A 13555-nucleotide genomic window follows, 5' to 3' on the forward strand; every position below is an offset into this window, starting at 1 on the left:
CTCAATCTTGCCAACTGGGTAAGCCGACTTACCAGGGACCACTCCATGGAAAACAGTGTTGGGCGTCCTTAGATTTTTATCAGTTAACCCCATGCGTCGAAAGGTCTCATAATAGAGGATATTAATGCTACTACCCCCGTCCATGAGTACCTTAGTGAATTTGTATCCGCCAACCTGAGGTGCTACCACCAAGGCCAACTGAACCGGATTATCGACCCGTGGAGGGTGATCTTCTCTGCTCCATACAATGGACTATTCTGACCACCTCAAGTAACGGGGAACTGCCGGCTCGACAGAATTCATGGCCCTCTTATGAACCTTCTGGTCACGTTTGCATAAGCTAATGGTAAACACGTGGTACTGCCCACCATTCAACTGCTTCGGGTTGCTTTGATAACCCAACTGCTGCTGTTGCTGCTCTCCTTGACCAGACTACTATTGATTATAGCCTCCTTGACGTCCCTGAAAGCCAGAACCTGAGCCACCACCCGGACCATGAAAACCGCCATCCCCTGAACCGCCACCAGACCCATTATGGCCATTATAGGAGTTGGATTTCTTAAACGCCTTCATGATCGCACAATCTTTCCACAGGTGTGTGGCGGGCAGCTCCCTGGTGTCGTGTCTCGGGCAGGGCTCATTGAGTAGCTGTTCAAGAGATGGGCCTGACCCGCCGGATCGAGGCGGTTTACCCTTACGTCTCTAATTGTTACCTTGCGCATTAGCGTTGGCCACAAACTCTGGGTTACCGTCCGCCTTACGCTTATTGCCTCCTTGATTCATCGGGTTATGCTGCTGACCTTTTCCATTGCCGTTCTTCTTTCCCTTACCGGTCTTTTCTTCATCAGACGCGGGATCCTTGGTACTATCAGAATCAGCATATTTGACTAAAGTTGCCATCAGCGTACCCATATCATTGCAATCACGCTCAAGGCGCCCCAGTTTTTGCCTCAGCGGCTCTAAACGGCAATTCTTTTCCAACATGAGGACTGCAGAGCCGGCATCCATCTTGTCAGACGAATGTATTATCTCCTTGACCCGGCATACCCAATGAGTCGTAGATTCACCCTCCTCCTCTTTACAATTTGTCAAGTCCACAATTGACATAGACTGCTTACAGGTGTCTTTGAAATTCGGGATGAAACGGGCTTTCAGTTCTGCCCATGAACCAATGGAATTGGGCGGCAGACCCTTTAACCAGGATCGTGCTATTCCATCTAACATCATGGTGAAGTACTTAGCCATCACCGCATCACTGACTTCTAATAACTCCATAGCCATCTCGTAACTTTCAATCCAAGCTCCGGGCTGTAAATCGGCCGTGTAATTCGGCACCTTTCGAGGTCCCTTGAAGTCCTTGGGTAACCGCACATTACGCAAAGCCGCTACTAGGCAAGGAACGCCACCGGTTCTAGTGGCTACTCCCGCCTCAACAGAAGTCGTTGGATACTCTGGAAAATCTTGATGTGTCGTCTATTGAACCGCCAGCTGAGCCGCCCGCTCGTTCTCCTGACGTATTAGGTCTTGCACTGGATTATAGCCACCGGGCTGGTTACGGCGTTGGGCGTTGCTTGACAAAGCTTCAGACTCCATGTGTCTGCTGTAACTCGGGCTCTGGTTCTGGCGAGGCGGCGCTAACCAAGGCGGGGGAGTTGAATGAATTCTGTCCCGGCTGTAAGAATAGGTCTCTTGCTGAGCTAAGGCCGTTTGGAGAAGTTCCGTGACCCTCCGGGTCTCCACTGCCGCCGGGTCATCACCGTCCATGGGAAGAGCCGCCAAACATGCTGAAGCTGCGATTAAGTTCTCCATGGGGTTGGAAAAGTGACCCGGTGGGATCGGCACATAATAGGGCGGTGCCATGCTCATGTGAGGTGGTGCCATCTCCCGAGGCTGAGCGGGCCCTCCTGTTCCAGCTGTCATAAGCTAATTGGCCTCTGGCGGGTTACTTGGGCCGGCTCCGGGTGTAGCAAAAAGAACCCGAGGGTCGTAATTCGGAGGTAAACGGGACTGGGTTTTCTGATGTCTCCTCCTCATCACCTCATTGGATGCGTTTAAGCTCATTGTGAGCTGGTAAGCTTCCGACTGCAGCCGCTATGCCCGGGCATCTAGAGCCGCCCGCTCTCTGGCTAATCTAGTGTCCTCAGCTGCCAAGGCCTCCTTGGCCTGAGCTATTTCCTCACGCACCTGTGCCACCTCCGCGTCATGCTCATCTTTATCTGCGGGAATAACCGTTGCGGTTAACAGGGTCGTAAGCTTGTCCACGAGGTCTATCAGCACCTGAGCCGATGGGCGCATGGGGCCACCTGCCCCGGCTGCTCCTAACCCGGACGTTACTGCTGCAGTAGCAGTAGAGTTTGAGCCGGGCTGAGTCCCAGCCATAAAGACTCCTGCCCATCTTGGCGGCTCACAAGGGTTCGGAATACTGATACCATCGGAACAGCCCCCGAGCACGCCATCTTGCACTTGGTACAACGAAACTGTTGAGCCGGCGGACGAATCACCGTCTGAGGGGACGGCCGTCTCACCCCTATCTTTAGATCCTTCAGAGAGTTCCTCTCCGTGGATGCAGCCCACGAAGGCATGCTTCATAATAGGTTGAGTTCGGGTCTTCCTCATGCGCTGAGCCGTCTCGACGAGGTCGGTGCAGTTGTCCAGTTCAGGGCCCGGCTCACCGATCCGGCCGATGAAGACGTGGATTCCGCGGAAGGGGACCCGGTATCCGTACTCAATTGAGCAGGCGTCGGGACCCCAGCCTTCGTCGTCGATGTAGATCTTGCCGCGACGACTCTTGGTCATCCGGCCCACTACGTACCCCCTGAGACCTTCGAAGTTGCCCTTCAAGAACTCAAATCCACCATGCGCTGGCCCCACGGTGGGCACCAACTATCGTCGAATTGTCACGTCAGATGTCCTCATGAAAGGACTTAGTTGTGGAGCCATCGCAACTAGGAAGCTTGAAGGGGTTAATCGGGACAAGGGACACAAGAGGTTTTTATACTAGTTCGGCCCCTTACGGTGAAGGTTGGCCTACGCCTAGTTGGGTTGGTATTGATGTTTTGATGACCAGGGAGCAAGACACGCTATGCCCGGTTCTCGATGAGTTGTTTCTTGCCCTAAGCCGCCAGCAGGTCGTCCCCTTATATACATGGGTTGACGCCCTATGGCTTACAAAGTCCCTGCCGGCTCGGTGACTAGTTAAATCTACCTTATGATACAAGTCATGCCATTACGGCAGTTTACTACAACGGGCCTTAAGTCACCTACGGGCCTTAAGCCCTTTATTGAACCGCCATCTTCATGCTTGGTCTTGGGCTTCTCTCTGGTGAATCCTCTTTGTGTAACCCGGCCCCTCCTGGGCGGCTTACACAAATAGTTATATCCCCAACACCCACAATTCATCGGATCTCAACAAACACACCGCAAAAAGAGTTACATCGAATAGATATCCAAGAAGATCAAGGAGAACATGGTATTGAGATCCAAAAAGAGAGAAGAAGCCATCTAGCTAATAACTATGGACCCGAAGGTCTATGGTAAACTACTCACAACTCATCGAAGGGGCTATGGTGTTGATGTAGAAGCCCTCCATGGTCGATTCCCCATCCGACGGAGCGCCGACGAAGGCTCCAAGATGGGATCTCGCGGATACAGAAGGTTACGGCGGTGGAAATTGTTTTTGGTTGGCTCCCTGGATGTTTTTGGGGTACGTGGGTATATATAGGAGGAAGAAGTAGATCGGTGGCCGCCCAAGGGGCCCACGAGATAGGGGGCGCGTCCTGTAGGGGTGGGCGCGCCCTCCACCCTCGTGGCCGTCTTAGCTGCTTCTTGGCTTGCACTCCAAGTCCTCTGGATCACGTTTGTTCCGAAAATCATGCTCCCGAAGGTTTCATTCCGTTTGGACTCCGTTTGACACTACAAAAAAAATACACTTCCATGATGATACGTGTTTGTCACAGTAGGTCGCGTTTTTTGTCATGCATGTACATCCATGACGATTTTATGACAGAATCAAGATAGTCATACCTGTGCTGTCTTAGAAGTGTTCCATGACATTACCAAAATTATCATCACGGAAGTGTCCACTTCCATGATGATAAATCGCGCATCACAGAAGTGCTTTCGTCAAGGGTGATCGACACGTGACATCCACCGTAACGGAATGCTGTTAAGCTACCGGGTCAGATTTTGGATCCGATAACACGTTAACAGCCCGGACCAATGGGATATTTCCATGTGTAAAATTCTGATTGATCGAAGGGAACACCTGTTAGCTCGTCAGTGGGCCAGATGTCGCCCGTCCATTGGAGGAGACATGCCTATGATACATCGACATGTGGCTGGGCCCAACAGAGGCCCATATAGGTTAAAAAAGCCGGCCCAGTCAAAGGCCCGTAGTACTTAATCAGGTACTAGTGGGCCAGCCCAATAACGGCCTACTTAATAAAGGCCCATTTACGGCCCGAAGCCAGATCTGGCCCGTTAATTGTTCGCCCAATATTTGAGCCCATTTACGGCTCGAAGCCAGATTTGGCCTGTTAATTGTTCGCCCAATATTTGGGCCCATTTGTGGCCCGAAGCCAGATCTGGCCCGTTGATTGTTCGCCAAATATTTGGGCCCAACTATAGCCCAGTGACTTTCGGCCTGTTAGCGGCCTGATGTGGACATGGGCCCATTTCAGCCCGGTGTGACTTTTGGCCTAGGAATGGCCCATGATGCCCATGGGCCATATATGGTCCGACGGGACATCGGGCCCACTAACAGCCCGTCCTAAAGGTGGCAACAGTTAATCCCAATGTGACTTTGGGCCTGTTAAAGGCTTGTCGCGTAATTTGGCCCATTGATGGCTGTACTAAGCTTTCAGCCTCTTAAAGGCCCATGATATCAGTGGGCCAACTAAGGCCCGAGATATGTTTCGGCCTGGTAACGGCCCGTGAGCTAACTGGGCCCAAAAAGGCCCGGTCTACATTTTGGCCTGCTGAAGGCCCGTCGACGACTAGTGAAAATTGAGGCCCAACATGTGTTTTGGCCTACTAAAGGCCCATGGTTTCATCTCGGCCGTAACAGGATAGTACAATATTCAGCCTGTTAATGGCCCAATGCTACCTGGGCCAAACTAAGCGCTGGGTCGATAAAGGCCCAACTAAAATATAGGCCGGTGTACGTTTGGGTTGGGCGCAATGTGTGAAGGCCCCAATCATTCGGGCCCAAGAAAGACGTAGGCCGGCCCAATTGTGGCCCGCTAAAAACCTAGCCCGTTAGAGTCGAATGTTTCGGCCCGGTCGACTACATCTGATTTTTTTCCTGATAGCGAATGATGGCAGTAACTAGTAGGAATTAAGAACAAACCTACTCTATACAATAAAGAAATTATGGCATAGTAACTAAGAATAAACCTACACTATACAATAAAGGATTTAAGGTATATTACATCCACTGGGCATCGAAGCTCGCCACCAGTGATCATAAAGCGCAACGAAGAAGCAGATTACAAAAACTGGGCACCATTGCAGCGTAACAAAATAATACTGAACCGAGACCACTCCCAAGACAGCTCAAGAAAGGTTAGCCTTACGGGGGAACTGCTGCGCAAGCTGCTGAGCAAGGCTGTGAGACCGGCCTAGCATGTCGGTCATAGCTTCCAGGTGTAGCTGTTTAGCGATGAGGTTCTTATTGGTGTTCTCCGCAATCTTTCTTAGAGATAGGACTTCAAGTCGAAGTTGAGTTGCAAAATGCCTTTCTGCTAGAACTTGGGACTGAAGAAGTCGAACTGATTCAGACAATGAATTTTGTGAGCTTTTGACTGTTAGTCTCAAGTAACTTGAACACTGCATCAAGACAAGACTTTGGGGTTGTCTCGCTATCTTCAAGATGTTTTGTCTTCTTTGCTGCAATATATGTTGGGTTTGTCTCATAGCCTTCAGCAGACTTGTGCATGCCATCAGGCATATCACCCTGAAACAAAGCAGAGAGATGACAGGTTTTGCACATGTATAAACAAAGATGATAACTGTGCTGTCAATTCCATCCAATTTCAAATTAGCAAGTAAAGAGTAAGTTCAAAATATCAATAGCATAATTTGGCATTGTTCATAATGCGGGGAGCTTCACCACACTATTGGATTACCATGTCAACATAACAAGCATAGATGAAGGGCAAAGAAAATCATTGTATATATTTTGGATAATGTGCATGGCATGTTGTTCATATCATCAGCCACATCAGTAAGATAAAACAGGAGATGACAAGGTGCAAACGTGGGCTGCTTCACCACACACTGGATTATAGATCCACAAAAACAAGCATACATATAGGGAGTATTAAGTAATGTGCATGGTATGAACAAGGAATTTGGTTTTAGAAGTAAAACTTAGAACTTACGGTTCTTGCGAACATGCATTTTGGTAGAAACAACAAACTAAACAGCAGTAAACAATAGGGAGTATGAGCAAATTAAACAGCAGTTGAGGATAAAGGCTTTGGAAGGACTGACTTACATTAACAGTTAACACCAGCTTTATAATGCCCTTCTCCATGTCAAGGGAAGGATAACTCAAGAATTTCAACACATAATCTTGTTCATAAGCATTGCCTGTACTCTACATTTTTTAGATAGTAATTATAGATATGATAATACTGGAAGGGATAGAGGATAATGAAGATAAGATGCAGATTGATGCTACATAATCAACTACCAATCCCTGGAAGTACAAGCGTTACATGACAAAATGTACTGACAAGAGCAATGGGATACCCTTCTGCACTGGCATTGTCTGTGTATTCTACTTGTTGGTAAGATTAAATGTAGATCTGATCTTTTTTAGTAAATGGTGGGCGAGGGAGATAAGATGCAGAATGCTACAAAATGAACCAATCCCTCTTCCCATAATACAAGAGTGTTTTGAACACTGGTGTACTGTACAAAACGTTCTTATATTATGGGACGGAGGGAGTAGCTGTTAATGTAAGTACAGTGATAGACCACGTTCAGTCCTTACAAGAGGACTGCAGAGCTAAACCTCTTCAAAAGCATTGGGTTGATTCTAAATTCATGTAAGAGTCCATACAAATCTTATAATGTCCACCAAATGGACGATTACGAGGCTAACATGTGCAGTGATGCTACATAATCAAACAGCTATGAAAGTAAGTATGGTCATACAGGGCAAGAGGTACTGACAAGAGCAATGCAGTGTGTAGTATAGTTGCGAGATTCTGTGGTCCCTTGAGAACGAATGTTCTTCTGCTAACAGTTTTCGTACAAGTGAGACATTAAGGCAAATGCAGAAACGTAGTTCAAATTGTGATGTGATATCATACACAGTACCTTACGCTACAGCCGAGACCAATGTGTAACAAGATTATTCCAGTCACCGTCGGATAAATGTAGCACCAGAGACTTTACAGAAATTCGTTTAGAGGCTTGCCATCGAAGTGCGCTTGCCTCAGGTAGGAACGATACTTCATCAATGAGTGCTTGAAAAGCGCAACCAACCCTTGCTCGTCATCACAATCCAGTTTCTCCTCGCCTATTTAAAATAATGAAATCTTGTGTCTTCTGTCAGCAGAAACATATGCAATAATGACCATGAATAACATTAGTACATTACTTACGCGTAAGTTGCGGAGGAAGACTGGAAATTGTTCTGTGTCTGCGGCATAATCTTTCCATGAAGGAAATGTGCGCACAAAGTTCCTGACAACAACATAAGCTTCGTCTTCTAAACTGGGAAGAAATAGAACAGGGGTCCTATTTGCTGCAATTGGGGCTCTCTCTGGATTGAAAAGGGATTTGGCAACTGGATTTGGTGTACTCTTTGCTGGAATAGGGGTTTTGCGTCGTACAGCTGGTGCTATGTCAACTAGCATAATCATACTGTTTGCTGCAGTTGGGGTCTCTGAGTTGGGGCATCAGAAATGACCAGTGTAGTAGGGCTAGAGTCTGCTAGAGTTGGGGTGTTTTGTGGGTTAGGTGATATTGCAACTACACCTAATGGGCTATTTGATTTATCAGGTGCCACTACCTTTTCCAAATACTTTGCTTGTGCTCCTCCACGATCAACAATCGCCCTCTTCCTTCTGAACGTCTGATACACAAGAATAACATTTGAATGGATAAATATGGTATGATGACAGATGGAATATGTACTGAAAATGGATAGGCATGGTGTATTCACATACACGATGTGTAAACTTAGCTAATGGCAGTTCAACAAAGTAGAATCAATGCAAAGCATCAGTTGCAAGATATGTGCGAGCAATGTAACCTTGGAAAGTTAGAGCAAGTACCTTGATGGGTGAATAAGATAGGGCATCTTCCTCTGACTCCTCCACTAGGGAGCTACATTGACTTAGGTCTCCCTCTAGCTCAGAATCACTGTTAGGATCATATTCTGAGCATGAATCTGTAGGTGGAGAGCGTTTGCATTGCATTGCATCCAGACTTTATTTCAGTCCCTTAATGCCAAGTTTGACAGCCATGGCATTGTTCTGCTTTATTATTTTCATGCGTGCAAGCTCATAATCATTATGATGCTGTTCAGAATCTGAGATTCATGAAAACATAAAATGTAGTCAGATTATCTATGGAATGCATTGAGGATTCAACTCGAAGAGTGTCTCCCTATAAACCCCTGCATATGCAAAGTTCACCTCCCCAACCGTGCTGACCAGACCACACACAGAAATACAAACCCCTTATGTCTCTATAACAGTTAGGCACACATTTTAAAACTGGAGTAGGAACATTAGAATCATATGAAATTCGTATTTGAACAAATAAACTAAGAAATTATGAGTGGCATAATGTTTAGCTTCAAGGGTGGAGTGTTGGTAGTGCGACACAAAGCAAGTAGGTAGATTCTATTCCATGTAAAAGATCGAAACCTATGTAAAATCTAGAAATGACACTTTCTTTCTATACAATGCAGTGTTCGTTTCCCACACATGATGGAAGAGATCACATAGAGAAATACTATTCACTCATGTCTATGATTCCAGTATTTAGAAACAGGGTGGTCCACCCTAAAAGAATATTGACAACTAATATGACAAGGCAAGCATAGATGTAGTGAATCAATCATTTACTTGTGAGCTTACTAGGACAAGTATGCAGAATTGTAACTGCAGTAAGAGACCGTCCAAAATGTGAATGAAGAAGTTTGTCTAGCACTTATTGTTTGCAACTAATCGACGTGAATAATTGGATATTATATCGAATGGGTAAGAAAGACAAGTAAAATTGTCAACAAACATGGCTTGCAGTAGTAATCTGGGTCAATGTCACTACGACCAACAATCCAAAATGACTAGTGTCTGTTCCGAGGGCCGGAATTTTGAAAACCCTGTGAACTTTAGAGGTACTAAAGATTACCGAAATACATCTGAACCATTAAGTGTAGGTAGCACTGAGCACACAACAAACCCTAATGACAGTCCTGCCTAATGAGTAATGAATCAATTAGAAAATGGGTGATGAGGAGTGGCTGCTAAGTGTTGAGGACGTATCTCAGGATAAATCAGGTTGGCTTGGTGGGTGCTGCATGCCTGAGCCCTGAACGGACTGGGAAGGTAGGCACGACGGCGCGCCCGGGCAGCGGTGACGCTATTGGGCGAGTGGCTCCTGGCCTCCTGTTAGTCCGGCGTCTCCTCCTAGAGTCATGCCGTCCGGGGACGGCAAGTCACTGGCGAGGCAGGCGGCTAGGGGCGAGTAGAGATCGGAAGCGCGCAGCAGAACAAAGGGGAATCGGGGCCTGGGACGACCCAAAATCTCAGGATGGGCCGGCCCACCGTGGGCACATACACACCCGAGCAGCGAACATGCATTTTTAAAACTAATTTAGGAACATTTAGCTAACCAATTAAACAACTCTGTTTTAATAATATCAGATTCATATTTGAACAACTAAGCTTGTTTAGCTTGATGGGTGGAGCAGTGTTATTATGACACGAAGCACGTATTCTGATCGTATAGTGCTCATAAAAGGGGGAAACTCTAAGAATATTTTTTTAGCAAAATAGGGTTTCCCCTCCAATTTCTATTAAAGAAACCACCACGGAACCAACATGATCAATTAAACCCTAAGCATGATCTATTAAACCGTATTATGGCTGTGCCATGGCAGATTTGAAGCTGCAAACTAGAGAAATGATATTTAGCATCCATTGTTTGCTTCGAACTAAGAACTAAATTCTAAGAGCTGAAAAGAAAGTATAGTAACCAAGTTAAGATCTATTTTCTGGTTGAGATCAAAAAGTTGAGGAGATATGAAGTACCACCTCTCTTGCGGCGCCGTGTAGGCATCGGGGGTGCGATGGCTGTCGGTGGCGTTGAAGCAGATATGCGATGGTAGATGGGTGCATCGGGGGATAAGTCCCATTGCGGTGGAAGAGAAGGTCGTGTGAGCAGCCCCGGCAAAGAGGACGACAGTGCCGATGAAGCGAGAGGACGCGATGCAAGGCTATTGGTCCGTCGCCGTGGATGAGAAACATCCATCTCAGGCACGGTGGAGGACGGTGGCGATGGATGTGGTGGAGGACGGCGACGATGGATGGGGTGGCGGACGGAGACTGGTGTGGGGATGGGGTGTTCTAGCGCGGATGGTGTATGAATAGGAAAATGGAGGGAGAGGTATGGGGAACCATGTTTTTGGGACGCGCCTGTCTGAAATATGGGAAAGTTATGAACTTAGCCCCCGTTTAAAATTTGGACGTCTCGTCGGTTGGGGACAGGACGGTAATCTCGCATCTCACCAATATTTGCCCAGAGCGATTTCGGGCAAGGAGAGGGTGGTTGGCACCCATGGTTGGCGCCCACGGTGTATGAACGGGGCTGACAGGTAGGGCGGTTGTGTCAGGTCTGAGCGAAGTTACAAACCTGCCCCTATTGAAAATATTTGCCTACATCGATTTCGGCCGAGTCGAGTTTGTTTTGCCGCCCACCGTGTATGAATGGGAAATGGAGGGAGAAACAGAGGTCTTTCGGACGAGCTTGAATCAAATGTGTTTTGCCGCCCATGTTTGACGCCCACCGTGTCGGAATGGGCTCAGAGGCGGTCCTGTCACGTCTAATTGAAGTTACTAACCTACCCCTATTTAGAGCATTCGAAAACGGGCCGATGTATTGTCCGTGTAATGGGTAGACAGTAATTTCCATCTCCCAAACACTTGGCTTCGAGCAGCCGACGTGGGAGTGGACATTTTGCCGCTTCTTTCAAATTTTGGGACAATAAGCATCCACGTTTACCCTGGCAACTATATTCGAATCCATTTTGTATTCCTATATGAATCTTTATAAATCTTTCTATGTGTTTTTATATATCTTCAAAAGGACGACAAAGATGTATTCCACTGTCATATATGAATATGGTTTACAAATGCCGATACTCAAATTCAGAAGCTAGAATCCAGTTTAAGGTGAATTCGAATATTTGGAACACTTCATGTCCAACTCGAATGTCACACGTAGCATAATCTGTACTCCCATTTAGATATGTACATAAGCGATGTATCAAGATTCAAATACCGAGTCAATCAACCAAGAATGTATAGAACTAACAGACATACAAACACTTATAGAGTATATGGATCAATAATATCAACTAACATACATAAGCCAGGCCGCTGTACTTTTTTTTGGCTACAACGACATCCTTTTTTTAGCCAGCATCTTGGCCCTTTCCGATGCGTGCCACTTATGGTCCATCTATACTACTACTATTGTTGAATGCACACTCAGCCCGATTGGCATATTTGTAGGTCTGGCACAGCAATCCAAATGAAATGTCTCCGAGTCTTATCAGTTAATACAGACTTGTGCTCAAATAAAATTACAAACCAAAAAACAAAAAAAACAATTATTACATGATCTCTAAAACAAATGGTTTGATTGATTACATGAACAGACAACACAAAGGTTATTCCACGATGGAAAGAATGTTTCACCTATGATTTACCAAGTAGGAATTTAATTTCCTTTTTTTCCTTCAGGACCTTAACAATCTGGTCAGTCTCAGCTTGCTTCGTTTTGAAATCCACCAAATATTTAATGTTTGTCTTGAGTACTGCTTGTGATTGTGCTGTTTGCTTCCTCAACATGTCAACTTCATCTCTAAGTGCAGAAGCAGAATCTCTTTCTACCACTAGTTTAGCTTCTAGAGCATCAGCAGTTGGCAATTCATAATGCATGATTGGGCCGGTGCCACTGCTGTGGGATGATGCAACATCCATTGGGACCTCACTCTTTGATCTTGGGCTAACCTGTTTTGCCATTAAAGTTCCGATTGGATTCAGAAAAGTCAAAGTTAGCAAAACATCTCAACTGGGAGTTATAAAAGCAAACCAGTTAAACAAACAAGGAATTAAAGAGTTTCAATTGGATGCTGAAAAGTAGTTATTAACATCATTGTAACCCACTGTTGCAGCAGCAAAGCAGTTAAACAAACAAGTAGATATTTAAGTTAAGGCAAACAGGTAATTCTTAACAATAAGTATCAAACACATAGATAGGCCTAGTCTACAATATGATTAACAGGCTATGGCATTATGTAATCAGTAGCAAACTAAATTAAGCCAAACAACGTAATTGAACAATTTTGCAATAAGTGGCTAACTAAAATTCCGAGAAGCAGGTAACTGAACTTACGCTAGTTCTTTGTACAGGAACACTGCAACTTCTTTTTCTCTTACAAGGTTGTACGAAGCAGTCCATGGCATCAATTGCTTGGATACGCAGTCCCAATACTTCTTTCCTCCCACACTGCATGGGTAAGTCGAGTGGTTAATCTGGTAAGATGGTGCATCCTTGATATGTTATATGAGGACGTGTAGTCAGACTAGTTGTAGCCACACACATCACACTGGCTTTTACTATATATTTCATGTGATTACTTTTGGCATATCGAGATCTAAGCAATCTACAATAGGATGAAAAGACGGGCATCCTTCACATTATTCGTGAACTCAGTTCATAGAAACAAGCAATTCAACCATTCTATGGATAAATCAAAAGCGCCACTAGAATATTTTTCACTATCCAATCATACACGCGAAAAGGGGCGATGCCACCATAGGGGCTGGTATGGCGGCCGCCTCAGGTCGCTGGAAAGTGTACACCTAGTTTGAGTCGTCCAGGTTGGCCCACGCTAGTTTTGTTCGTCCCAACACATGAGCAGGCAATGTAAAAAATGAAGAAAAATGTTTCAATTTGGATGGGCCAATAACATAAGTGCAAGGCAGGCCCTATAGCAGGCTCGCGGCCCAAACGAGCGCCTCCCATATCGATCGACAGCAGGAAAAATCCCAATTCATTCGTTCCAGCCTCCAGTCTGGTTCGCTCCTAACCTAGCCGCCACTGGACAGACCTACACAGCACTTCCTCGCGCCCTCGTTGGAGGGCGGTCACCGGGCCTCAAACGAACGGAAGGACAAGAAGATGAAGATCCAACCCTGGGTGTAGCCTGAGTTGGAGGCAGCGGCGGCAGCACGGGCATGGCATCGAGCTTGCGCAAACGGACAGTCGTAGCTTGCAAGAGTAGCATGCGCAACGAGCAGGTACA

This window comes from Triticum aestivum, chromosome 3B (genome assembly GCF_018294505.1).
Source record: "Triticum aestivum cultivar Chinese Spring chromosome 3B, IWGSC CS RefSeq v2.1, whole genome shotgun sequence".
Classification (NCBI taxonomy): domain Eukaryota; kingdom Viridiplantae; phylum Streptophyta; class Magnoliopsida; order Poales; family Poaceae; genus Triticum; species Triticum aestivum.